Source organism: Apis laboriosa, unplaced genomic scaffold (genome assembly GCF_014066325.1).
Source record: "Apis laboriosa isolate Shangri-la unplaced genomic scaffold, ASM1406632v1 scaffold204_cov149, whole genome shotgun sequence".
NCBI classification, from domain to species: domain Eukaryota; kingdom Metazoa; phylum Arthropoda; class Insecta; order Hymenoptera; family Apidae; genus Apis; species Apis laboriosa.
This window is the reverse complement of record NW_025222299.1, coordinates 577,653-604,489: the sequence shown is the minus strand read 5'-3', so window position 1 is coordinate 604,489 and position 26,837 is coordinate 577,653. Positions and strand designations below refer to the sequence as shown.

The following is a 26,837-nucleotide window of genomic DNA, read 5'->3' as shown; positions in this document are numbered from 1 at the left end:
AAACACGATATTTGTTTGCATGCAATACATTACCTCGTTATTTCAATTTATTCTATTGTATTATTAGAATTTAAAATAAAACTTAAAATAACTACCCTTCGATCATATGTCGATTTTTCATACAGTCGTTCGAACTACGTAGTAGGTTTTGCTAGTTATTAATTTCCGCGAATCAGATATCGTGTTTCATTTTTGTCCGTTAGCCAATCGTATAGGTCACTATTTTTAGTGATCGTATACACATTGGATATAGTTGCATATTCCAAGTTAACAAGCGTTGTTATTAATTTTCTATACACGCGTGTTATAATTTTGGCTTCGTAGACTTAACGTAAAATACATACAAGAAACGACACGATCGACGCGTCGATCCTTGTTGCGACCATTCAGCGTGGAGTGGAACTATCTTCGTTGCGCGCGCAACGCGTGCTGTTGACCCATCGTCATGGCAACCGTGCGACGAGTCTACACTCCAAGGTGGATGGACTACGACCGAACAGAAGTCAGTGCACGCGCGGACGTCGAGCCGTATGTTTATGTTCTCTTTGTGCGAATTTTTCGTGACGTTTAACTTTCTCGTGTCGTTTGTAATACTATCGGTTTACAGTGTTTGTGTTTTTGTATCATTGGACAAGCAGCGAACTGCCAAAAGGGTTTCGTAAGGATCAAAATTCATCGTGGCTAAAGAGATCATGGAGTGACTGTTCATCGACTTCTCAAATAAGGTGAGTGTCACATTATATTCATCGATATATTACGAATACAGGCGTCTCTATCGAATTAGAAAAATCAATCGCGTTTAACGGAATCATTGTAATTCTGTTAAAAAATATTCGTGCATTAATATCGTTACAAACGTGTATCGTTGACTGACGCTTAGTTGTCAGACGATAAAATTGAAACGATAAAACCGATAGGATATTGAGAAACGCTTTCTCGTAACATGGCAGCCGTTGTAAAAAGAACGAAATGGCTTGTGTGTGGATTCAACAACCGATATTATATCGATATTGCGTTTGATAGAATGGTACGATCACATAATATAGAGTTGAGCAAATGGCTATAAAATGCATCAAAAGTAAAAAAAAAGTAAAATGGCTTCTTATTCAACTACATATTTAGGCGCGAAAATTTAAATCGGACAATTTTTTCTCGAAATATTATTATAGGAATAAAATATGTGACGATGCATATTTTAATGCTTTTAAACATAAAAATATCGTTTTTAGGACAATATAGTGATGCGTTGGAACATGTTAATGGAAACGAATGTTTCTCAAGTGCTCCAATCTCTGTCAACCACCGGTCGAGTGGTTCGTTCTGCTTTTAGTTTTGAAGATCGCGTTAGAAGTGAGTGCGTCGTTTATCAGGTTACGATGAAAGCGGCGTTATCCTCGGGCTGAATGCACTTTCGTGATTTTTTTCCCTCATCGTTTCGATTTTGGTTAGGTCGAAAAGCTTTTCACCCGAACTATCGACCCTTTTAAACTTCGCGTTGTTCGTATAGACGCAACCATTGCTTTTTATTCGATATTTTAGTGACTTTTAGAAAATTACGTTCCCTTTATTGCAGAATGAAAAAATTACCTTCCTTTTTTTTTTAATTTTATAATAATTTAAAGAAATTTTTATTTTATTTGTCCCATTTATCAAAATTTAATAATTAAAATTTTAAAAATGTTTTTAAATCGAACGTAACACAATAATATTAATTAAACGGTAGGCAATATTCCAACAATTATTTCGGATGAAATTCATTGCGAAATATATTCCGAAATCATTTATAAAATTAACGAAAATAATAATTTTCAAACGATTGACAATATTTTAAGAAATTCATCGATCAAATTCAAATTTTAATAGCTAAAATAATTTTCTCTCTCGTCAGAGAAGTCATGAGAAACGAATCGAAAAAAAAATTTTATCCCTATCTTTCACTTCACTCTAACATACAATACAATCATTTTCCAAATAATATAGATTATTCCACGATTAAAATCTCAACCATGCAAAGACCTAACATCTCTCGCTCTCGCATTATTCGCGGCGTCTCATTTATAAATCAGTACTAAACGCATCTGTTCACAGAAGCCTGTCTAAATCGACTTAACCGGAAGTCTTCTCCAAAGCTTCGCGAACTCGCCTATTTCGAGCGATGTAATTTCACCTAAGATCGTTGGAGCGATCCACGGTACACACAAAATGGCGTCTCTGAGACGGGGTTTGCAGCGGTTCGGTTTAAAAGAGCCGGCCAAATTCCGCCTCGGCGGAAGCTGCAGACGCCGCTGACTTCCGTTTTAGCCCGCCCGTTTCAAGGTTAACACCGCGAAGACGCGCTCCAGTCCAAATATTTCCCTTTCGAATAAGCTCGCCTCGCCTCTCTGCCGCCTTTGTTTTCGTTCCACCCTTCCCTGTTCAAAGGGATCCGTGACTGCTCAAACTCGGAAGTAGCTCCTTCGGTATTCGGTGCACGATTCCCCGCGTGCATTTGCATCCGGTTCAGAGTCGATTTGTCCATTTACGCGATACGAAACGAGACTACGCCCATCTTTTCTATTTCTCGTTGAGAAACGTGAGTCTGGATGAAACGATGTTTTTTAATATATTCGCGAACGAATTTTTTTGTTTGCTTTTTGAAAAGCAACAAGTTTTTTTTGTGGGATTTTAATTTTTTTTTTTTTTTCTATTTTGAAATTAAAAATAAGTATCTTATCACGTTAGAAATGGGTATAGAATTTGAATTTGAAATTTGCGTGATGATTTTTGGTAATCGAAAGATATGTGTTTATATAAAATAATTTTTAAATTCTTTTTTTATCTCTCTTACTTTTGAAACTAATAGTAATTAGAAAACGTAGATTCAATTAATATAGCAACTTTTTAAAATTGTATTTGTATCGTCCCACTAATGAATATTTCTTTGTTTCATTTGCAAGAAGCAACAATTTTCTTTCCTTTTTAAAAAAAAGAAAAAATGTGGACGTACGTATTCCAGGAATTTTTTCAATTATGCAAGAATTTGTAAATAATAAATTTTTCATCGTTATATCGTTTTCATAGTAGCAAAAGTTTTCCCTATAATTTTACTCTCTGACGAGGAGTTTAATCCAAATCTCCCCTTTCGAACCAAGTTTTTTTTTTTTAGAAATTGATAATATTATAGCACGGCATACATCGAAGTTTAAAACTTGTTGGCGAGCTGCTATAGAATATCTGGCGTAATAACGAAAGGGCACGTATCCACGAATAATATTTCGACGCGATATAGACCTCGCCTATAGTCGCGAAAAGGGTTGCACGTGCAGCAAACACGTGGGGGAGCGATATCGTACTCTTCAAACACGTCAAAGAACATATTTCGTGTTCGAATAGGATAATCAAGCGAGGACTTGTGAGATTTATGTGCCGATGTAAATTCATGCGATAGCTAATACGAGTGTGTGTCGCAACTGGAGAAACTAATAATTACTACTGCTAGCATGTATAGAGATAATGGGGGGTGGCACCGTTGTAGAATGCAATTTACAGTAATAGTATCGCGATAAGGAAATCTGATAGGATTTATAATAACGATATCATAGTCAATTACGGAAAATTATTATATTCACTTTGTCAGACGACGAATTTTCTTTTTGTTCCGAAAAAGGAAAATTAATCAATGGTCAAACTTTTATTTTTTTTATTTTTTTCAAGAAGAAATATATATTTTAATTTTTTAGAAAATTAACAAACTCTGTGTCTTTTGTAGGGATTTAAAATCAGGTCTCTCGCGAAGAAAATGTAAACAAAAACTTTAATTTTCAAAGCATATTTCAAAAGTATGAAATATATTTATCAACCTTAAAGGGAATAGTTTTATTTTGTTTGTTTTGTTGCAATAGAGTAATGATCAAAAGAGTCGCAGTTAATTGAACACGACGAGTGCTACTCCCTTTTTCCTTAATTAAATATTCCAGTATGCGAGTTTTTCTCCTGTCTCGTGTAAATTACACGCGTTGCAAAAATTCTTATTTATTTATTTTTTTCCCCCCCTTCGAAATCTGTGAAATCTATTACTTTAATTAGGTAGTTTCGATCATCGTTTTTTCCCTTTTTTTTTCTTTTCCCCCTTATATGCGTAATTTTCTCGAAGCACTGTTTATCAAGTTTAAATTTGCACGCATTTGTTTATGTTAAAGTAATTAGGTCAGAATTAATATTGGTTGCGATACGGTAATTAGGCGGGGGTACTTCGACGTGTTTCTCTTCGCGAAACGTGAACTCTTGGGAATAGTGGTGAATATTTCGTAGGAAACGAAACAAATATTATGAATTGCGGATTTTAAAAAAAGAGATCGTAAAAAATTCGAAATAATATTACGAAAGTAAGAAATTAATAATTACAAAATAGAATATTAAGATTATTAGAATATTAATTTTCCTTCTTTTTTTTTAAATTCACAATGAAATTTTTAATTATATAATTGAAACTACTCTATCCAGAAAATATTTTATATTATCACTTTATACACTTAATACCATAATTTTATTATATATAATGTATTATATATAATTCGTTTCGAAAACCAATTCTATTATAACGAAGAAATTAAATCCAAAACTAGAATATTTTCAGATCAATATTACAAAATATTAGAAAATATTACAAAAATTATAAATATTATATTATATTATATTATATATATATTAAATATTACAAATATTACAAAAATATTACAAAAATCGAACTTTTATTTGCAACTTTATCGAAAAGAAAGAAGGAGGGGGGGAAAAAAAAGAAGAAGAACGTGTTCGATCGGGTGGTCGGATTTTGAGGTCGAGACCATTGTTTGCGATTTTTAATGCGGACACTTTTCTATAGGTTGAATCGTTCGTGAATGTTTTTTTTTTTTTTATTCTTTTCTTCTCTTTGCCCTCCGATCGGAAATCGGATAGGTGCGCGGAGATATGCACGGGGATCGAAATTAAGGGTAACTGAGAATCACATTGAGAACGGATGGACGTGGTCGAGAGGGAAGAGTCGGTTCGAATTGGAACCCTTTTGTTCGCGGTGGTGGGTTGTTTTATTAATCGAGATATCCGGGTCACCGAGGATCCCTTTCTTCTTCTGGGTCTAATTGAATCGAAGGTGGTTCCTATCGGCTTAAGTATCGTCTTGGTCATCTTTGGCCGTCCATTAAACCTCCGATAATAGGAATATCGAAGAGGAGAATCGGTTAATTCGTTTAATTTTTTCGAACATCAATTTATTGTTAATCGAAAATTGTCGAGTAAAATTCGAACAGAAATGAATTTGCTCGAGAAAAGAGATGCATTAAATGATTATCTGTTAAACTTACAAATAATAGGAAAATCGAAGAAGAAAATGGATCGATCCAGTGTTTTAACTCTTCGATTTCAACATTAAATCATTAGATTATAGTATGATATTTATTAATTCATAAATAACGGGATAAACATAGAAGACAGAATTCAATGTACACAAGCTTTAATTTATTAAAAGCGATGATTTATTTTAGGACAGCAATTTCAATACCTCCCTGTTAATTTCAAATTTAACGTATATTCACATTGCACGTTATTTTATAAAATAAGTCAGTTTATATCACTTTATATCATCCATATTCTAAAATCATCATTCGTATTATAATCTTATCTTTCTCCATCGTATAAAATCGATATTAAATAAATATGCAAGTGAATCCAATATTCTTTATTCTCTCTGTCCAGAAATTTCTATTCGAAATAAAAATCAACTTCTAAAAATCAAGATCACAATCAAGTAGAGGTATTTTCGAGTTTCGAGTATGGTCGATTCGATCATAAAAGTGTTGAGATAACGTCAAGGAAACATTTGCCTTGGAGGAGGAAATATTTAATGAGAGAAGGGTCGATGCTCTCTAGCGCGAAAGATGACGATGAAGGAAAACACCCCTAAATAAATTTCGAACAAGGCAAATTTACACTTTTTCCATCTCGAACGAATCCATCCATCCGTTCGTTTAAAGCGAAGAAACTTCTTCTTTCTTTTTTTTTTTGCTTCGTTTCGAGATAAAACGCGAACAAACAAATATTCCACATCCTTCGCCCAAAATTTAAATTTTCATTTCTAATCTCTCGCATCTTTTGTTGTTTGGTTATAAAAAATGAAGGGAGAATTGGCGAAACTCGAGCCTTGTTGTTGATCTCTCGTTACGATGAAAAATTGCACGACCGGTTTCAAAATTCGTCGATACACCGGAGGGTCGACGTCGTTTATTAAACGATTTCACGGTGGGCCGAGCGGCATCGCGATTTTATAATATCCACGCGGCGGATATATGGACTGAGCCCGCATACGAATACAAATATCGTTGCTTTCGATGGACTTTGTGGAAAATTCGCTCTCCCAGCGGGGGATCTATCAGATTCGTTAATTTTTGAATTTTTTTTTCAAAATTTGCGAAATTTCTCTTTCTCTCTCTCTTCCTTTCTTTTTTTTTTTTTTTATTAAAGTTTAACGTTTGGTTAATTTTCGAAATAGGTTTTTTTATCTTTTAGAAATTTAGCGGCTAATTTTTGAAATAGATTTTTTTTTTTTTAAGAGAATGGAAATTTTTATTTTTTGGATTTTAGATCAAGGAATTTAGGAATTTTTGTGAAATCAGGCTGGTGAGTAAATTTTGTATTTTTGTATTGTGGGGATGCTGTATCGTATTGTAAACTAAAATTGAGTTTTCAAGAACGTGTTCAAATGTTCAGGGAAAAGTTTAGTCACGTTGACGAATTTTCAAATTCAATTTTCTGAAAAAATAAAAAAAAAAAATTTCATTTTGCAATCAATTTCATTTAGATATGTTTTCAAAAATTTCATTTCGTCACTCGACGATTTTACGAAAAAAAAAAAAAAAAAAAAGAAAGAGAATCAATACACGATATCAAATAGACCATCGCATCAAACGTAATCAAATATCAACATCGTTATCAAACGTAATATTACGCAGGTGGAATTTTAAATCGGTACGCGACAAACGTGAAGGAATTACGAAACAAATTCTCAACCATATTTCTAAAAATAAATTATAATTTAATCAACGAAACGTTAGCAACACAATCCTTCTTGACAAAATACCCGATCTCGTTCAAGTCGCCATTAGCCGCGCCAAATCCCAAGATCAACGCACCATCGAGATAATAATTCTCTAACCAAGAACAATTTCATTTTCTCGGATAGGAGAGGATAAAAAATTCATAAAGCAACCCTCGCTCTACTAATTAAACTCCCCATCCTCTTTCCCCCCCCCCAAACTTCGCAACCAAAATAGCAACCCCTTCCCCTCCTCTCCCTCTCCCTCTCTCTCAGGTTTCTAATTTCTTCGTCTATACTCCAAGTTGGTAGGGAGTAATCGTACCCCCGGAGGAAGCACTAAACCGTTTCTCGAAGGTGGAATCCGTTCTTTCGCGCCCGCCTCGATTGAAATTAGAGAAACGAAAGGGGATGCACTCCCATCGATTCGCAATCGGCGTGAAAGTTGTTTCATCCCCCGTCGTTCCCCGGAATCAAAGGGGCGAAGTCGTCTTCCTCGATGTCTCGTTACCGCGAGAGGCATCGATTCTCTCTCTCTCTCTCTCCTCTCTTCTTTCTCTTGTCTCTTCCCCCCCTCCCTTTGTCCCACCCTTTTTTCACTTCTCTATCGACCATTGCCGAGGACGAGGGGGATGCTTTGGCCGGAAATACGATTTGTCCCGCGCTGAAAACTGACGCGCCTCTCTCTCTCTCTCTCTCTCTCTCTCTCTCTCTCTCTCTCTCTCTCTCTCTCTCGTCATCTGGATGGATCACCTTTCTCGATCGTGGCTGGATGGACTGACGTAGCTTATTTAGACGTAGCTATTATTGGGCTGGTGTTGTTTTTGCGCGTGACACGCGTGTCGCGATTGGTATGGAGGAAATGATTAACTTGTGTGATGGCGTTCGAACAGGGAGCGACGAAGTGTTTGGAATTCGAGAGGCATGTCTTTTTAAATATTTTAATAAATGTCTTTCTTACTTGTATTTCCTTTTGCGATTAGAGTTTCGTTATTAGAGATGAGCAAAAAAATACGTGTGTTTAAAATGTATTTGAAGTGACAGTTATAGCTCTGTATATTGGAAAGATTGGAAATTGTCTTTGAAAGTATATTCCGCGAATGGATTCTGAAAATATCTGTCGTAAATAATTGTCGAGATGAAAATGAAATATAAAATTAAAATCTAGATTTTAGAATTCTCATCTATTTCTTAAATAGCATAAATGTAAATAACGGAATGCTCGCGGTTAGAAGAGCGATGATGAAATTTCTGGTGATTAAGAGACAAGGTATGCGTTGTGGTCAAACGGGTTTGCAAATCTAGTATATATAATAGCACAATAGATTACATAATAGGTAATCGGAATGTACGGGATAAATCAGGCTCTTAATTAAGAATAAAAGTTTCCATTATTGGAGGATCAAAAGAATAAATACATTTATTTATTACGTGTATAGAATGCACGCATATATTTTTTTTACTCGTCTTTTGTAATTTAACCCTCTATTGCATTCCCATAATCGGGGATTTAAATTTCAATGATGTGTTCAAAGGGATACATCCGTCAATTATTTTTAAAAAAAAATAAGAATGCCGTTATTATTTATTTCATGACTCGTTTTTAACAGCCATACATATTTTTTTCAACTCGTTATAAAAATTCATGCAACAGAGAGTTAAATAAATAAATAATCTTCTACCTCTTGTAGTGACGTGTAGCACGAAAGTTGCTTTGATGAAAAAGAGAAAAAGAGGTAACGAAGGTTAAGGATGTCTCGAACACCTCTCGTACACAATGTTTTCTAAAAAATCTCCGACAAAGGATCTCGAAAGACATCTGTCCTGCTGGCTTTTCATACGTCGTTAAGATCGGTTGAAAAGCCTCGAGAGACGAAAATATATATTGCTCTATTTGAAGAACTCGAGGACGCTTTTTCGCATTTCGAAAGCATTCTTGTTCCACGAAGAAATTGTCCTCCCCGTACAATGGGAATCTTTTCTATCCTTATCATGGTTTACACAAATTTTCCCCCCTCCCCCTTCGCCTTTTCATACCCTTCTCCTTTATCGGAATACGTGACCAAGTCGCCAATATTTTATAACGAGCAATTAGAATCGAACGATTTTCGATGGATATAAATTCTTTTCTTTTCTTCTTTTTCGTTAATTTCACATTTAAACGTATGTATTAATTATTTTTTTTTTTTTTTTAATAATCAGTTTCACACTTATCTTGTCGAACAAAATCTTTCATTGCGAAAAGTTAAAGTCAGGTGTAGATTTATTAGTTTTTGTGATCAATTAAACGATAGAAAATTTCTTCCAATAACGATATCTCGCGTAGATAAAAAATTAAAACGAGACAGATTTAAGTTAAGAATATATATGTATATATATGTTTTTACAATATGAATACGATGAATTCTTCAATCTAATTCTCCATTATATACTTGTTAAATTTGCATTTCTTTTGAAATGAAAAATTTCCTTTACTTTTTCTTTCTTTTTTTTTTATCAACCCTCGAGTATCTACACGTTTGAAGGAACGAATCGTTTGTCAGAGAAAATCCAATAAATTCGATCCCTCCCTCAAATTAACATTTCAAGATATGATCAACGGGCTGGTAATATTTATAGGAAAGTCTGGATCGGTTCCAATCCCGGCAAACCGGCTTCCTTTTTTTTTCCCCCTTCCCAGATGCCAGATAGGAAATCGTGAAATTATTTTTTTTTTTTTGCCATCCCCCTTAGAAATTTACGAGGTCGAGCCGAACGAATTCGAAACGAAAACACGCCTCTCCTGTAATGAGAGCAGAGGTTTCCATTATTCCATCGATATATCTCTCCGCGGATCGATATTTTTACAATCTCTTTGACGATTCGATCTCCTAGGATTTTTAAAATTTGTTCATTTCTTCGAATGTAATACGCGTAATAACAAATAACAGGAACGCGTATTTTCTTCCATTTTTATTCAATTCACATTTCCTCCAATAACAAATAAATAATTTTCGGAATAACAGGTTCAAAATTTCAATTCCAATTTCAATCATTCCAACCATTCCCAAGCATCGATCGATAAGCATTTCTTCTCCCTTCAAATGTCAAAAAATCCTAGATTTTTAAAATTACCTTTCTCTTAAATTTTATCGTACTTTTTCAGAAAACGCGCCAAAGAGAGTGTTACGATAAAGAAAGGGGAGAAAAGAGAAAGGGGAAGTGAGAACAGAAACACGCCTCTTCCTCTTCCTGCTTTTTCCCCAGCGTCCAGTTTCCGTGGGCGAAATAACTGCAAATATTTTCTCAAACGGATCGGCGACGGCGATTTTTCAAATATATCTGACCGACTAGTACTACTACTATCCGCCACGCGATGCTCCGCCGTACTATTTGCAGCGGCCAGTGGAAAAGCTTTAAGCTCGATCTGGCATCGGACCAATTTCGCGTCGATCGCGACCCCGTACACGTTTCACCGTTACCGACTCGCTTCAGAAGGGGGCAGGGGGTGGAAATAAAACAGAGAGAGGGGGAGGGGGGGGAAAAAAGGAAACGGAGCTCGTGAATAACCCCATCGGCGTGTAATCAGCGCACGGGGAGGGGGAGGAGGGGAATGAATGTCCAGAGGCGCTTTATTAAACCGATATGAGTTTTTCGGTTTCGATTTGATTTACCCCACCGCGATCTCTGCCCGATGCTTACCGTATCGACAATATTATCTTCGTTGAAAAAAAAAAATATTCCTTTTCCCACCGCCACGTGCATTGCATTCTCCTCCCTTCGAATTAATACCCTTCGGTGGCTACCCTTTGGATTTTGGGATTTTGGATTTTTTGCGCTCGAGATGATCTTTTCTTTCTTTTCCTCTTTCTCTCTCGTTTCTCTCTTGTTTGAAAGGAAAGTAGATATTTAAAATATTTCCTGGAAAGTTTTTCTGGAAATTCGCGGGGAAGTTTTTTTTTTTTTTGATTTTGATTGATTCGAAAGTAGCTTCTTTTTTTTTATTTTAGCTTTTTTATTTAGTTTTTTTTCGTTTTTTTTTTTTGAGTTGAAGAATGTTTTAAACATTGTCGATATTGGAAGGAAATTATATTTGTGTTGGAATCATTTTATTTTGTGAGATATGGATGTTTTTTTAAATTTTTTTGCATTTTCTGCTCTTTTGTCCACGGTTATTTTAAGCCAAGTTTGGCGGAATGAGTTTTTTGTTTTGTATCGTATATTTTCGAGAATTTTTCTTCGTAAAATTTAATTATTCCTTTTACGGAGGCAGCATTTGTATTTTCGATTTCTCTCGAAGAACGAGAGAATTTACTTTTGTTTGTCTGCAATACCACGTGATTTTTTTTTTTATTGGATTTCGTTGAAAATCGAAATTTTCCGCGTTACATTTTATCGAAATTATTTTCATCGCGAGATAGCGAAAGCTTCCTCTTTTTCCACGATACGCGAATTTTTATAGTAAATTTTAATATTCCGTTAATGGAACGGGTCGCGTTTTAGGTTTTCGAGGATTTAGAAGGGAAGATTTTTATTATTATTATTATTATTATTTTTTTTTTATTTCTCATGCTTTTAGTAAAATGTAGATTTCGAGGGATTTGGCCGAGGTTAAAGAAACAACTTCTTTTCACAGCGTATGCGGATTTAAATTTTTTTTTTTTGACGTTGAATTAATGCTTCGTCGAGGACAAATTAATCGTTTCTCTTTATTTTCATTTTCTGTATTCTGTATTATAAAAACTTTTTTTCTACTAAATTTGCAATCATTAATCGAAATATACATATATATTTTAAATCTCTTTAATAAGTTTTTTTTTTTTAATAAAACTTCAATCCTAATTATATAATATTAAATAAATCGAATAAATAATAAGATAAAGGGATTGTTCACCGAAAGAGACACGGTAGCGTTTAAATCGATTAGATAACAACAGGAATAATAACAGGAATAATATTAACGGTTTAAGCTGCGTTTAATTTTATAATTCGATTTAATATCTCGTCGAGATGTCACCGCCGCCCTGCCTCTCCTTTATTCCCAATTAGTCGTTTAATCGAAAGGCACCGCGGGAATTCCCTTAAGATAGGGAGATATCACGACTCGTGCCAAGAATCGCTTTAACTCCGCGAAATCGTCTTATCCTTCAGTAAGCACAACAGGCTATTCGAACAATTTCTTATATTCTTTCCTCTTCGTTCCGCGCAAATTTCTATTCCTATTAATTATTAACCTAATTTAACAGTAAGAACAGTAATATATAAACGGAACAATAAATATCCATAAATATCACAATTAAATATATCAATATATCAAAACATTTGTATCTTCTTCTAAATAAATTTTTTTTTTTCTCTTCTCACGAGAAAAATGAGAATATACATTGATCGAATCGAGGGCCGCGTACAAAGATCGTCGTTAATTATTTAAGGTTAACCTTAAATGGCGGCGAGCGAATTCGCTCGGCAACGGGACTAATTTCAATTGTAATAAGGGGTTATCCGGCGCGGTGTAGAACAGCGTAATTCGAAGGATGCTAGAGACGGCTAGAGTAAATTTGAACGAGCACGTGCGTCCGCGCAGATGTTGCCCAATGACGGCACGTATAAACTTGGAATTTAGAGTATGATGGAAACAGTCTGGGAATCGGTAGACGGTATCAAGAGCTTCCAGAGCTTGCCTCCGGTGTCATTGCCGCCGTTCTGCTATCCCATCCGGAGTTTAAAGCGTTATATATATATATATATATATGTATTTCCGTTGGTTAAATCCATCGTGCTTCCGGTAACCGGGAAATTGATTGCTCTGTAAATTGTTTTCAAGCGTGTGTTTGTGCTATTCCCCGTTTTTTTTTTCCTTGCTTTTGGTAGGTTTTAAACAATAGATATTTCGGTAGAGTTTTACGATATTTTAGGTATTTTGTTATATTTGATATTTTTGTTAATGGTTGTCTCGATCGACTTGGTATATAATATTTAGCTATTTGTAAAAATAAATTTTAATACTTTGGATATTTAATTTCTTTATTTTGGGATTTTATTTTAAATTTTTATATTTTAGGAGAAAATTTTGGGTAGTTTGTTTTTGGATTATTTTTGGAAAATTTTCTGTACTTTTTTTTAGGAAGCGTATGTCTTTTTTTTTTATCACATAATTCGGCGATTTCAGTAGTTCTAAGTTTTGTATATTTTAGGTCTTCTGGAATAATTTCAATATTTTATCTTCTTCAAATACACGTGTATTTTTTAGCTATTACACAGTTTGTGTACTTTAAGATTTTTATATATTTCATGGTTCTGCGTATCTTCGTATATAACAAGAAGTATTTTTCTCTTTTCTTCGCGAGAAATGATTATTTATTAATATTGACGTACCGCTTCCGCGATTCTGTTTAACCTATATGCGACGTAACCTATTTTGTGGACATTATTTTTAAACCGGTCGAGTTAGCCCGAAATTTATTCCCATCAAACGGAAATGTATGCGAAGAGCTATTTTCCTATTCAAGTAAATTTGGTCTTTTACATATATATATATACATGTATATACTTACAAAAATTTAAAATAATTTTTCATGTGTTCGCGAAACCGTACAATATATTCATATTCTCTTTTCACGTTTCAAATGACAATTTTTATTCTAAATTACTCAATAACGAAATATATTTCAACATTCTCATAAATATCTCATAAAATATTCCTCTCACCATAAATCAACTCTTCTTTCTCTTTCTCTCTCTCTCTCTCTTTCTCTCTCTCAATAACAATGAAAAAGTACAAAAATCGACAAATTTCCAAAAGTATATCCCCCCCCTCTCCCTTCCTAATCCTAGATTTTCGGTATCTACCATCTGCTACGGGGGGAGGGGATGGATCCTCCTCCCCCTTCCTCCGTGAAAGGTCACGGATAACCGGCCAAAAGGGGGATGGAGGAAGTGGAACGGATGGGGGTGGCGGAGAGATAAAAAGGGGATTAAGATGCGGATTCCCCTCCCCCTCCACCCTCTTCCTCCCCCNCCCCACCCCCGTTCTTCCGTGTAATTGTAAACTTGTAGCCGGCCATAAATTTGCCCGGGACGGGCGGGGGGCTTACTTTTAAAATTTAGTATTCACGTGTACCCTTTTCGAGGAGGGGAGGGAGAGAGGAGGAGGAGAGGAGGGATCTATTGTTCTCTCTGGCCGGTTCCTTTTTCGGTAGGAGGAAAAGTCGAAAAAGTAGGTGGAGAGAGAGAGAGAGAGAGAGAGAGAGAGAGAGAGAGAGAGAGAGAGAGAGAGAGAGGAGGGAGGGGGATAATTCTATCGCGAGGGTTGATGCATTGATAAGAAAAGTTGGTGAAGGCCTTCTTTGTTTCGGCTCCACCCCTTTTTGTCGCGTTCGCGCCGCCCTAGAAGAACTTTTCGACTCGTCTCGGTTCAACGAGCGAATATATAGTTCCTCTCGAGGATTTTTTTCCCCCCCTCTCCTCTGTTGTTGTTGTTGTTGTTGTTGTTGTTGTTGGTAGAGAGAGAAACGTTCGTATGGGTTCGCGTTGTTTCATCAGGGGAGAAGGGGTTGTTCCAGACAAAGAGGGAGGCCATTTAAATGTCTCCGGTTTGGTTTTAACGATACGAAGAATGTTGAATGGTTTCGAAGGAAGAGCAGGAGAAGAGAGGAGAGGAGAAGAAATTCTTTCTTTTAAATAAGTAATATTCCCTCGATACCTTGAATTTTTGAAAATTGAAACAGGAATAATATATTGTGTGCGCGATTTGATTTTTTTTTTTTTTTTTTTTTGAATCGTTCATTTTTTCTTTGATCAGCTTTCTAATAAGTACTGTTATTTACTTTTTTCTTGGAAGGAAGATTTTCTTACCCTTTACAATCGAGGATACGCAATTTCGCAATCTGGTAAACCAGAGTTATTCATCGTTCAAAGTCGCCACGATCAAGTCATACCATCAAAGCCTCGAATTAATTCCAACCCCCATAACATGTACATGCTGTACATACTGTCTCAACCTGTCTGCCATTCCTCTAAACCATCTCAAACTCTTCGAATCTACGAGAGAGAGAGAGAGAGAGAGAGAGAGAGAGAAAAAAGAAAAATATTCAATCGGAATACGTGAAACGAAACGTTCGACGAAGGGAGGAATCTAATTTTCTAAAAAAAAATTCCAGACAGGAGAGGGATATCAAGATTCACCTTTTTTCTGGTATAATTCTGGTATAATTCTTCCACGATCCTCCGCTTCGTCCTTCGAAATCAATTCACCGAGACGATTCACTTTTCTTCCCCCCTCTCTTTCTCTCTCTTTCTTATTATTATTATTATTACTATTATTATTACTATTATTATTATTATTATTATTTCTCCTTTCGGAAGAAAAATCTTCTATCCAGCGTTTTTCCATTCCCGTAGAAAACGGGATATTCGCGTTAGAATCGTTGGTGTAATTTTCGCGAAAACGGAGGACAACCGTGGTGGCTGGTCGGAGAAAAATGTTCTTTCTTTAATGACGTGTCACCGGCGCGAACTTAGGGGAACTGGTTTCTATTAAAACTTACTCCAGGGATTGTTTCCTTCGACTGGACTCTCGGTTCTTCCTCCCCCTCATCGGACGAGGTTCTTCCGCAAGCAAGAGGTTCGGAAACGTTGATGAAACCGGGAGGGTTGATAGGAGGGAGGTCTCGCGGAGGGGGTTGAATTTGCTTTTAAAAGTGTGTGACGATGAGTTTCGAATTCTTTTTCTTTTTCCCTCCCCCTTCGAAGAATTTTCGTCGATGCAAATATCTTCCTTTTCGAAAGTATGATTCAATAATTTCCACTGTTAATTTCAGACATCTAATGAAATTTTAAAAAATAATTCGTAAAATTTATTTCAGTTTGACAAACTAATTTTATATTCTAATTAACTAATTTTTTATCTTTGTTTATTTACTCAGTTTAAAAAAAAAATTAAATGAAGTTGATTCAATTGTAATTGGTATAAATCTATGATTTATTCCACAGATTTCTGAACATTGACCAAAGAAAATTCCTGGTCGTTTTCTAATTAAATTTAATTGATTAATTCGACCTGGGACTGCATCAACTTTTAATTCCTAAAGATGGAACAGTTCATGAATGAATTACATCTGTTGATGTAGTAATTAATCGTAAAGGAATTCTTATTGGAATAATTATTCGATTATCAGTTTCTAATAATCGAAATTGATTTAAGTTTCTATAATTTAATATATATGAATCAAATTCAATATTATTAAATTCAGGATATTCATATGATCAATATCATTGATGACCAATTGATTTAATAGAAAAAAAATGGATTAACAATTTCATCGATTAAATATAAAATTTTTAATGATTAAAAACAAATAATTAAAAGAAGAAAGATTGGAACAATTAGATCGTTCTCGAAATTAAACGAAACAATTTAGATAAATTTCATTTCTACTGAAACGAGAAAAGTTTTACCATCGATGAATAAAATCAGGACACGCCTCTTCTTCGAGATCAAAAATCGAAAGCAAAAGATTTCGAGTTTCACTGGTCTCGCATTATCTTACCAATTGCGCGTTGCCTCGGTTCGATGAATTTTGTTTATCGACTAGGATCGATCACGATCGGGCTTTGCCCCTAAATGAAACAACGTAAGCAATACCGAAACGATCTTGTTGCATTAACTTGGGAACAAATATACATTTTGCTAATTAATCGGCGCCGGATCGCTCGATGCAAATATTGAAGCTGATCGCGGTCTCTATACACGGCCGTCGAAATTCGGTCAACGCGTGTATAATATAGGAGCATGCGCAGATCGTCGCTAACGATATTAGCCTGTTTATTATTAGCTATGGAATGCGACTCGAAAGGATGATAATCAAAAGAGTTCGCTGCGTTAATTATTGAAATTTTTTCTTTCGAATCTTTCCACTTCGAGTCGTGAGTGATTTTTAAATTAAATTTGAAATTGTATTAAGGTAATTTCTTACGCCTGTGTTTGATACGATAATAATCGTTAAGGAACAGTGTGTTTTATTTATTTTTTAAATTTATATGTTGAAATATTATTTAATAATTATTCGAATACGTAAGATATTTAAAGTATTTAAAGTATAATATATCTGAAAGTATAGAGGTAGAGTCGGGTATGGTATTTATTTTTGTTTCTTTTCGTCTCCGTGTTAATCCCACGACGCTCGAAGAAATGGAAATATTTACATTGATAACGAATAAGTTTCTCACGTCTTCATTTCAAAGTCAGTCGACACTCGGCATTGAAAGCATCCATCACGTATTCTCTCGGAAGATATATATATATATATATATATATATATATATATATATATATATATATATAAACGAATTATTATTATTATATTATTATCGATATATTCATAATTTCTCGTTTCGTTAAAAATTCAAAGGATTAACTTTCGATCGTCCCAAGAATTTTTTAAAACTTCCACCAAGAAATTCACCTTCGATCCCTGTTTTAAACGTTTCGGGAAGGAAAAGGAGATGGAAAGAAATGGAAAGAGTTCCACTCGAAGAATCCTCCCTCTTATTTCTTCAGAAACGCAGCCGGTGACCACATAAAGGGAGAGAATATTCTCCAGAAAAGGAAGGGAACGTAAATAGTGTGAAGACACCACCTCCTCCTCCTCCTCCTCCTCGTAGATAGCGAAAGAGACGACCCCCTTTTCGCAGCCTGGCCGATAAACATCTCTGTTCGACGGTTTACCACTCGATGGAGATCGAGAAGAAGAAACTGGATTCGGAAACTGCTCTGTTCCCCACCTTTTCTCCAGGATAAAACCTGAATACTTCGAATTTTCGGTTAACCTTAAGACGAACTTGGGACAACGAACGGAAATGGCTGACCCTCCACAGGTTTCTCTCTTTGTTTATGGTGTTTTCAGGAAAGATATTTTGGTGAAATTGGAACATGTGTTCATTTTATGATGAGTGTATCGGTGAAAATATTCCAAGGGAATTTGTGCAATTATTAAAAGGAGAGTAGTTTAAGTGTTTGCCAAGTGTTTTCAACTCGATCAATTTGTAAATATTTGAAGAGAATTTATGTATACATGTGTGTGCGTGATACTGGTCTTCAAAAGGTAATTCAACGTGTTGATTTTACGATATTTATATTTTAATAGATAGTTTTTTAATATTGTTAGAAGAAACTGTCTTTGGAAGCTGGACAATTTGGATCATTTATGGTGCGTGGGACAAGTATTGTAAATTTCTTCCAAGAGATTTTTTTTGTTAGAGATTATCTTGTAATCGAAAATACAGGCTTGGATAAATAATTTCAGAATTTTTCGAGAATCAAGAGAGCAGTGAAAAAAAAAAAAAAGAAAAAATAACTAAAATATAACGTGAAAAATATATTTGCCCACGATCAAATTAAACAAATAAAAAACAAAGGGAAGAGAAATGAGCGCAAAAACAAAATAAAAAAAAAAAAAAAAAGGAAGAAAAAATCAATCTTCATTTTTACGCATTCATTTATAAAAATAACGTTTCAAATTGAAATTAACTCCCCCTTTGTTGGAGCGCGACGAGTCCCGCTTTCAAACACCCATTTTTAAAAACGATTACTTCGGGAGGAGAGGATAATTAAATTTTGTAAATTAAAATCGCTCATCCTGTAATCCATATTCGCCATAGCCTCGTTTACGAGATTACGGGAAATAAAGTTTGTCTCTAAAATTTGTTTCACAGTTGTTTCACAGTCGATCGTCGTTGAAAATCAGCGATGGTCGAAAAGAGCGAGACTCGACGATTCCTGGGATTTATCGTTTTCGATTATGCGTTGGGCAAACGAATTGAAACGATGCTTGATTAAAACGGGGTCGAAATTAAGGTGGATATTTTGGCCCTAGAAGCCGATTTCTCTTCACTTTTTTATCGATGGGTGCGTTGAAGGGATATTGACAGTGATCTCGTATTTTCCTTTTCTTTTCTTTTTTCTTTTTTTCTTTTTTTTATAGTGCGAGTTAATTGGGTTTTTTTTATGAAAGTGTAATTACATGTGTGTATATATATATATATATATATATTGGTCTTTGATGGATATCGATTTTTTTTTCTCGTCGTTTTTATTATACTACAGGGATGTAATATCTTTTTTGTTCTTGTTACATAGTAGTTCTATTTTGAAGATTTAATAACGAACGTTTTTAATTTTATTTTGTTCAAGTAGATAATAATACTTTTTATTTATTCTTTTTAGAATTTTTAGAATTTCTAGAACTCTTTTTGCTTTTGAACGCGAGGAATGTAATTTTGTTTTGTCAATAAATGTTAGATTTTTGTTTATACATTTGTAAGTTTTCTCTTTAGAGGTTTATCGTTATTATTTTGTTATTTAGAAATATTTATAATTTGTTTTTTTTTTTTAATAATAGTAGATTCGTTTTGGGAATATAATAAACGTAAGATCACTGAAATTTTTTTTTTTTTTTTTTTTGCCCTCCAGAGATTCGAGATAAAACAACTTTGTTCGAGTAAAAGTTATTAAAAGATTCTTATCGATTCTTTCCTTTAAATATAATTCTTTAAACTTGGTACATTTTAAAAAGAAAATGTAAACGGAAAAGATCGACTAACAACGCAAAAAAAAAAAAGGAAAAAGGAAAAAGGAAAAAGGAGAAAGAAGAAGAAAAGAATAGAACGAATTGCATAGTTCATGAAATGCATCTTACTGTTTAACAACCTCTCACAGGAAATTCCGTTAAAAACTTCTTCGCGAAACTTATTCTTCTTCACGTAAATAAATCTGCATATTTTTTTTCGAATAGAAAGGGGGAGAGGAGTAAAAACGTAGAGAGAACTACGTTGAACTCTCTGCACCTAGGAGGGAAAAAACTTTGCTTAACTTATATTTTGCATTCAAGAGGATACAGAGTAATCAACGTTCAAGAACACGTGAAAAATCTTATCTGGTTTTCAGCCATTTTTGCTTTTTTCAAACCACGTTAAATCATCCTCCATTAAATATAAATTGCACCATGGAATCTATTAATCACAGTTTTATTAACAAAATATATCATACCTGCAATAAAATAAATAAGATAATAAAAAGAACATGGAGCTTGAAAGAAGATATACTTTTAATATTCTGACATTAAAAAAAAAAAAAAAAACTTTCGAAAATCTCAATAACTGAATACTAAAAAATCAATCCATCTAATTTTTCCACAAAATTAATAAAAAAATCGTTCCCATCATCACTTCTCCATTGGATAAGGAAAAAAGAAAAACTTAACGAAGAAGAATCGAACGAGAAACGAAGGGAAAAAGAGGGGAGCGAAAAGAAAGACGAAGAAGAAGAAGAAGAAGAAGAAGAGACGTACGTACGTTCGAAACCCGTAGGTGAAATTAAAAAAGAGCAGAGAACTTGTTAGAGAACATTCAATGTTCAGCTCTCGAAGAAGAGGGGTTGGTCGATGGTGGAAGTTTGGCGTCGAGGTTGGGAAAAGTTGGTCGAAGGTCGAGAGTAAAATATATATATATATATATATATTTTTCGAGAATCGATTCGAGACGAGCGTGGAGCGAAGATTCTTCCTCCTGGTGGCCGTCGAAGAACACGTAAATGGGGGAGGGGCGTTTCGATGGAATGGGTGGAGGCACGCGATTCGTTAACCAAATGATTTTGAGAGAGGCGGCCTCGATGGCCCGGGGGACCAACAGAGAGAGAGAGAGAGAGAGAGAAAGCGAACAAGTTTAACTTCTGTTCTCGTCTCGTTTGGATTATTGCAAGCCTCGTTAACGTTTGTCTCTCGTCCTCTTCGAGGCTCCCTCTTTCCCTCCTTTGCCGTTAGTTAGTCGTTGGAGTCGTACCAAATTAGAAAATTGATGAAGCAATTGTTATCGCGATGCTACCATGTTTGCCTTGCTTCCGAAACGATTATCGCGTTAGCCACGGAACGGAGAGAAAGATTTTCCATTCTTATTTAAGCACGCAAATGTTTTATGCATAAGATTTTAGATTCTGATGCGATTAATACGGGAATGGAGAGAATGTACATTTCCATCAAGATTTTTATATTTTCTATTGCAGTCTAAGGTGTTGTTGGGAATAATCTAATTGTATTGAATCTTTAAAGAATCTTGAAAAGGGGATGAAGAAACGAAGCAATTACTAATTTTTGAAATTATATATATATATAAATCGTATTTCAAATTATATTTCCAACAACACGTTTTACCACTCGACTTGTTCTAATCTTCCTAAAAAAAAGAAAAAAGTAAATTCTCTTCGAAATCTCTTCCCCACGAATTCCTCCAACTACTGGACCCATAATCATTGAATAAAATTTCTCCTCTTACATCCCCCTCTCGCCATTTCAGGATACGAGGTAATTTTTGTTAAAGTCGTCTTCGAGCCCAAAACCACGAGAAACGAAAAAAAAGAAAAAGAATAAGGGACTGGTGAAGCTCGAAAACTCGTCATATAAATTCGTTCCCTCCTGCTAAATAATGTTACGAAACAAGCTATTTCCAACCCTCGTCCGATTCTTATTCGTCGACAAACCGCGAAATTTGCAAAAATAAACGAAGCAAGGAAGAAACGTCGAAAACGTCCAAACGTTTTCTACCCTATTTCTCCGAGACCAATTTTTCTCCAAGACGAAACAAGGAGGGATCCCTCGTTGATGGAGGCGTAAAAAAGAAATAAAGAAAGAAAGGAGGGGACAAGTATTAATTAATCGTCCGAACTTTTAACAGGTTCGTATCTCCCCTTTTCCTATTCTTTGTTCCTCTTTTTTCGCTATTTTTCTTCATATTCTTCGTTTTTTAAGGGGGAGAGGGGCGGTGTTCGTTTCACCGTGCTCGACTTTGCGACACGGTCGTGTCGCGACGCCTGGATTTATACGGCTATCGGATACAGGGTTGTCGACGCTTTCGACGAATTTTTGGAGGTGGCGACGAGCGGTTAATTGGACGTAGATTTTTTTTTTCCTTTTTTCCCCCCCTCTCCCGAGGTCGCCTAGATTTTTTTCGTTTCGGGGATGGGAAATGGACGCGAGTCGAGGATGGATGCGATTTTTTTCCGTGGAATTTTTCCCTTGCGGAAGAATTTCGTATTTTGTATATAAAATATGAAATACTACACGTATACGACACGTGTATATATATATATATATATATATGTGTATATAAATTCGAAGATTAAATCACGACTCGTGATCTTTGCTGGAAGCACAAAAGATTCGATTGAGAGTAGAAAGAAAACTCAACAGATCGTTTTGTCCCCCCGTTTATTTCAATTATTTATTCCAGTTTCGAACAACATAAATTATTATCCTCCGCGATAGAGGTTAGGTTAGGTTAGGTTGGATCGATATGTATACACATTTGCCATTCTCTCTGATCTTTATATATACATCTATATATATAAAATTCGACAATCTGTATAAAACGTACAATACATCTCTTTTTGGTGGTTTAAGGGAAGCTTTAACGCGTGATACACGCATGGATATTCACGGAATAATAACCGGTGTCGCGAATTCTTGGCGGCCATTACGATGATAATCAATGTAATTAAAGCCGGCGTCGCGGGCAACGGAGGAGGGAAAAGGTATACAATGATGACGGTGGATCTACGTTGCCGAGATTAAACGGGGGGTGGAGGTGGAGCGAGATTAAATAGAGTTTCGAGTCGACGGGAGGAAACGGCGGAGAGACAATGGGGAAGGGTTGGCGGTGCGCCGCCGCCGCCGCCGCCGCTTCTTTAAAAAAACGTGGCGAAAAGACTTGAGGCGGCTTGCGGCAATTAAAACGGCAATTAACGCGGTGCTACGCGTTATTGAGGGCTGGGGCGAATTATCGTTGATCGGGCGGGGGCGGCTTTGATAAATCGTCCCATTTCGAGCGGAAATTTTCAATTGTACTTCTACCCACAACGGTGGAAGGGAGTAAGGGACGTGGACACAAAGGAAGTGTATTTTTCATTTTCGATCCGGTCGGGCAATTTGAATGACAATTAACGTCGCTTACACCCCCGGCGAGGGGGAGGGAATACGTTTATATGGGATTATGCAAATCCTCGGGTTCGAGGAGTAGTTTTTTTTTTTTTTTTTTTTTTTCACGTGGATGAACGCGGTATATTCTATGAATCTGATATCCTCCGCGATAGAGGTTAAGTTAGGTTAGGTTAGGTTGGATCGATGCGAAGGAATTTATTATTTTGCGTGAAATTGAAAATGATTTTGGTCAAGTTCGAAGAGTAGTTTCTTTTTTTCACGTGGATAAACGCGGTATATTCTATGAATCAGATATCCTCCGCGATAGAAGTTAGATTAGGTTAGGTTAGGTTGGATCGATGCGAATTTATTATTTTGCGTGAACTTTCGTGAAATCGAGAATGATTTTGGTGACGTTCGAGGAGTAGTTTCTTTTTTTCACGTGGATAAACGCGGTATATTCTATGAATCTGATATCCTCCGCGATAAGGTTAGGTTAGGTTAGGTTGGATCGATGCGGAGGAATTTATTATTTTGCGTGAATTTTCGTGAAATTGAAAATGATTTTGGTCGAGTTCGAGGAGTTTTTTTTTTTTTCACATGGATAAACGTGGTATATTCTGATATTCTTCGCGATAGGGTTAATTAGGTTAGGTTAAGTTAGGTTAGGTTGGATCGATGCGGAGGAATTTATTATTTTGCGTGAAATTGAAAATGATTTTGGTCAAGTTCGAAGAGTAGTTTTTTTTTTCACGTGGATAAACGCGGTATATTCTATGAATCTGATATCCTCCGCGATAAGGGTTAGATTAGGTTAGGTTGGATCGATGCGGAGGAATTTATTATTTTGCGTGATCTTTCGTGAAATCGAAAATGATTTAGGTTAAGCGATGGTTCTACGATCTTTTCACATATTTGTGAAATTCGAATCTTTTTTTTTTTTTTTACATATCCAACTTAACTTAACTTATACTCGATATAGATATATATTCGAACATACCACTTTATTATTTTCGATAATTGGATAATAAAATTGGATAATTATTTGGATAATAAAGTGATATGTTCGAATATGTATCTATATCGAGTATAAGTTAAGTTAGGTTGGATAGTTTTGAAGTAATAATAAAATGTAACTTATAATCGCATATATGTAATTATTAATTATGATTAAAGTCGTTTATAGCGAGTGCTAATTATTTGGAGTAATATGTGAAAGATACGTAATTCGTAACTTAACTTAATAGTACAATTTTTTCCAAATAACGGGTGATATTTATTTGCTCGTAATTTATCAAGCTCGCGTGTTATCACTTACAGTCACTTCTAATAACATTTCATTGCATTATCTCTACAAAATTCTCGCTCCTCGTACGGGCTATATAACGTATCCCGTTAGATATTCCGTATATTTCGCTGGTTTTAATGAAACCGCACTCGCGTTCATTTGGAGCGGAACAAGCGGACCAGTTATTTCAATTATCGTGCATCATAGTCGAGCTGCCCAATTTTTACATTGTCCTTAGGGACCATTCGTAACAAACGAAACACGGAATAATCGGGGAAGGTTCGTGAATTTTTCGTATAAACAAGTTGTAAACAAATGATTTCGTTGGTGAAATTTTCGTCATTCCATTTATTGTCAACAAGTAATTAATTCATCTATTTATAGAATCTGATTGATTTTCGTAAACGATTATAATTAATCTTCTTTTAAAATTTTTCAAATCATTAAATTAAATTGCGAACATTGAATGTACTTAGATTATTATTATTTTTCTACACGGAAATTGTATTTTTAAAATAATTAATCGTTCATAGGATAAACTATTAATCGATCCAATTTTCAACTACGTTATTTAACAACTTTTAATAGCTTTTTTTACGCAACTTTTAACCGAAGTATTATATCCCTTTTTACGTCTATATTTAAATCACTTTTACTTGACCTGCACGGTGTGCAGCTCTCTCTTTCTCTCTCTCTCTCTCTCTCTCTCTCTCTCTCGAGGCCGTTTTATACATCAAAATTGCAGATATGAAAGTAAAATTAATCCACTCTCCGTAAAAGCAGCCGGTGAATTTGAAAATTGGAACTTTATCCATGAATTTTCTCCTCCTCAGAGGAGATCGAGCCCTTTGAGTGCCATTCCACGTTCTTTCCTTCGAGGTTTACGTTACACGGCGAACCCTAATGGCTTGCTTAAATCGTCCCCCTCCGACTTAATTCAGTTTCAATAATCGTCTCTATCGTTAATACGCCGCCCCTCGTTAATTTTCCATCGTGAAATCTTGCGCGTCTCGAATATCGATTACGCGCAATGGAAGCTTGAAAAGAGGAAAAAAAAGAAAAGAGAACAAGCATATAAACCTTTCAATTGATATCTCCCTTTGAATATTACCTTACGTCACTACATTATCGATCGATCGAGGGAACTTCATCTCCTTCATTATCGGTCGAACATCGTCCTTCAAAAATTAAAAAAAAAAAAATCCAAAATCAATAAATTCAAACACGCAATCCTCTTATTCCTTAATTGATCCACTCTAGAGAAAAAAAGGACGTCGTTAAAACTGTTGACTGGGCAGTGGAAAACAATAAATAAAATATACGGGTTTAGCTGAATGAATATATTTGATTATACGTGATTGCGCGTATCTGTTTATAAAACATTTGAAATACGTGTATCGAAGAGAAACAAATAGCTACCAACTATGGTAATGTTGCTGACAACATTCAATAATGAAATCATATATATAAAATTTCAGTGAACTTTAAATTCTATAACAAAAACCTTATCAGGTTCGATGGTATGAAAACCTTTCCATACTCGCCTCCGGAAAAGAAAGGTTCGACGCGAGAAATAAATTACTATTACGAAAATAGCGCTCTCGTGTAGTTCACCGACGACCAACGAGAAAAAAAGGGGGGAGGGAAGGAGGAGCAATTGATCGTGGAAGATTTAGCAAACGCGGGGGGTAAACAGCCCGCACGAGGGTCGACGATAACTCTCTCTCTCTCTCTCTCTCTCTCTCTCTCTCTCTCTCTCTCTCTCTCTCTTCCCCTCTCATAAATTATCCGCACGACGATTTATCAGGGAGGAGACCTGGTCGAAATTCCTGGAGCACGTGACAGAGGTGAAAGAGGGTCCATTTCCTTCGATCCCGGTATATATATCGGGTCACTCGACGCGTAATTCACGGCGAATGATGCTCCTTCGTTTCGTTAATTTCCCTTTGGAACTCGCTGAACAGTTGAGAAGAGGGAGAGGGAAGGTGAACACGAAGAAATCGAAAACGTTGTGGGAGAAGATTTAAGGGAAATGACGAAGATTCTTTTGTTGGGGAGAAGAATCGTGGATTGAAAAATTTGGTAGATCATTATGGGACGAAGGATTTATTTTTATTGGGAAGAATCGTGGATAATTTCTGGCAAAGAAAGAATTTCATCGTGGAATATTGGAGTTGATACTTGCATTGAAATTAATATTTCCCATTTTTTGACTCACTTACATTTGTAATAATAATATTACGACATTTGCCTCGTGCAAATGTTTCTCCGAAATTTTCCCGGATATCAATTAACATCGCACTCATTCTGCAAGAATTCTAGATAAAAATATCCAGGACCAAAAATAGAAGAGAGAAAAAACAAATAAACGAAATAAACTCGTAAAAAGAGAGGAGAAAAAACGAAGACATAAAACCGGGAAGGCTGAAATGGAAACAAAGAGCGCGGAGAGATTCTCGGGACAATGATCCAAAGGGATCTAAAATGGGGATGGATCGAATCCATCCATGGAGTAAAAAAAAAAAAAAAAAAAAAAAAA

General features: G+C 35.4%; 1 protein-coding gene across 1 annotated transcript in view; it reads left to right on the top strand.

Moving 5' to 3' along the window:
* The first annotated feature begins 613 nt into the window (after positions 1–613).
* The window catches only part of LOC122712646 (protein rhomboid), a 149,174-nt gene continuing 122,950 nt past the window's right edge, over positions 614–26,837 (top strand). Inside the window, exon 1 of the mRNA XM_043932449.1 lies at positions 614–725. The gene's annotated coding sequence lies outside the window, so the exon portion shown is untranslated. The remainder of the gene's footprint in view (positions 726–26,837) is intronic.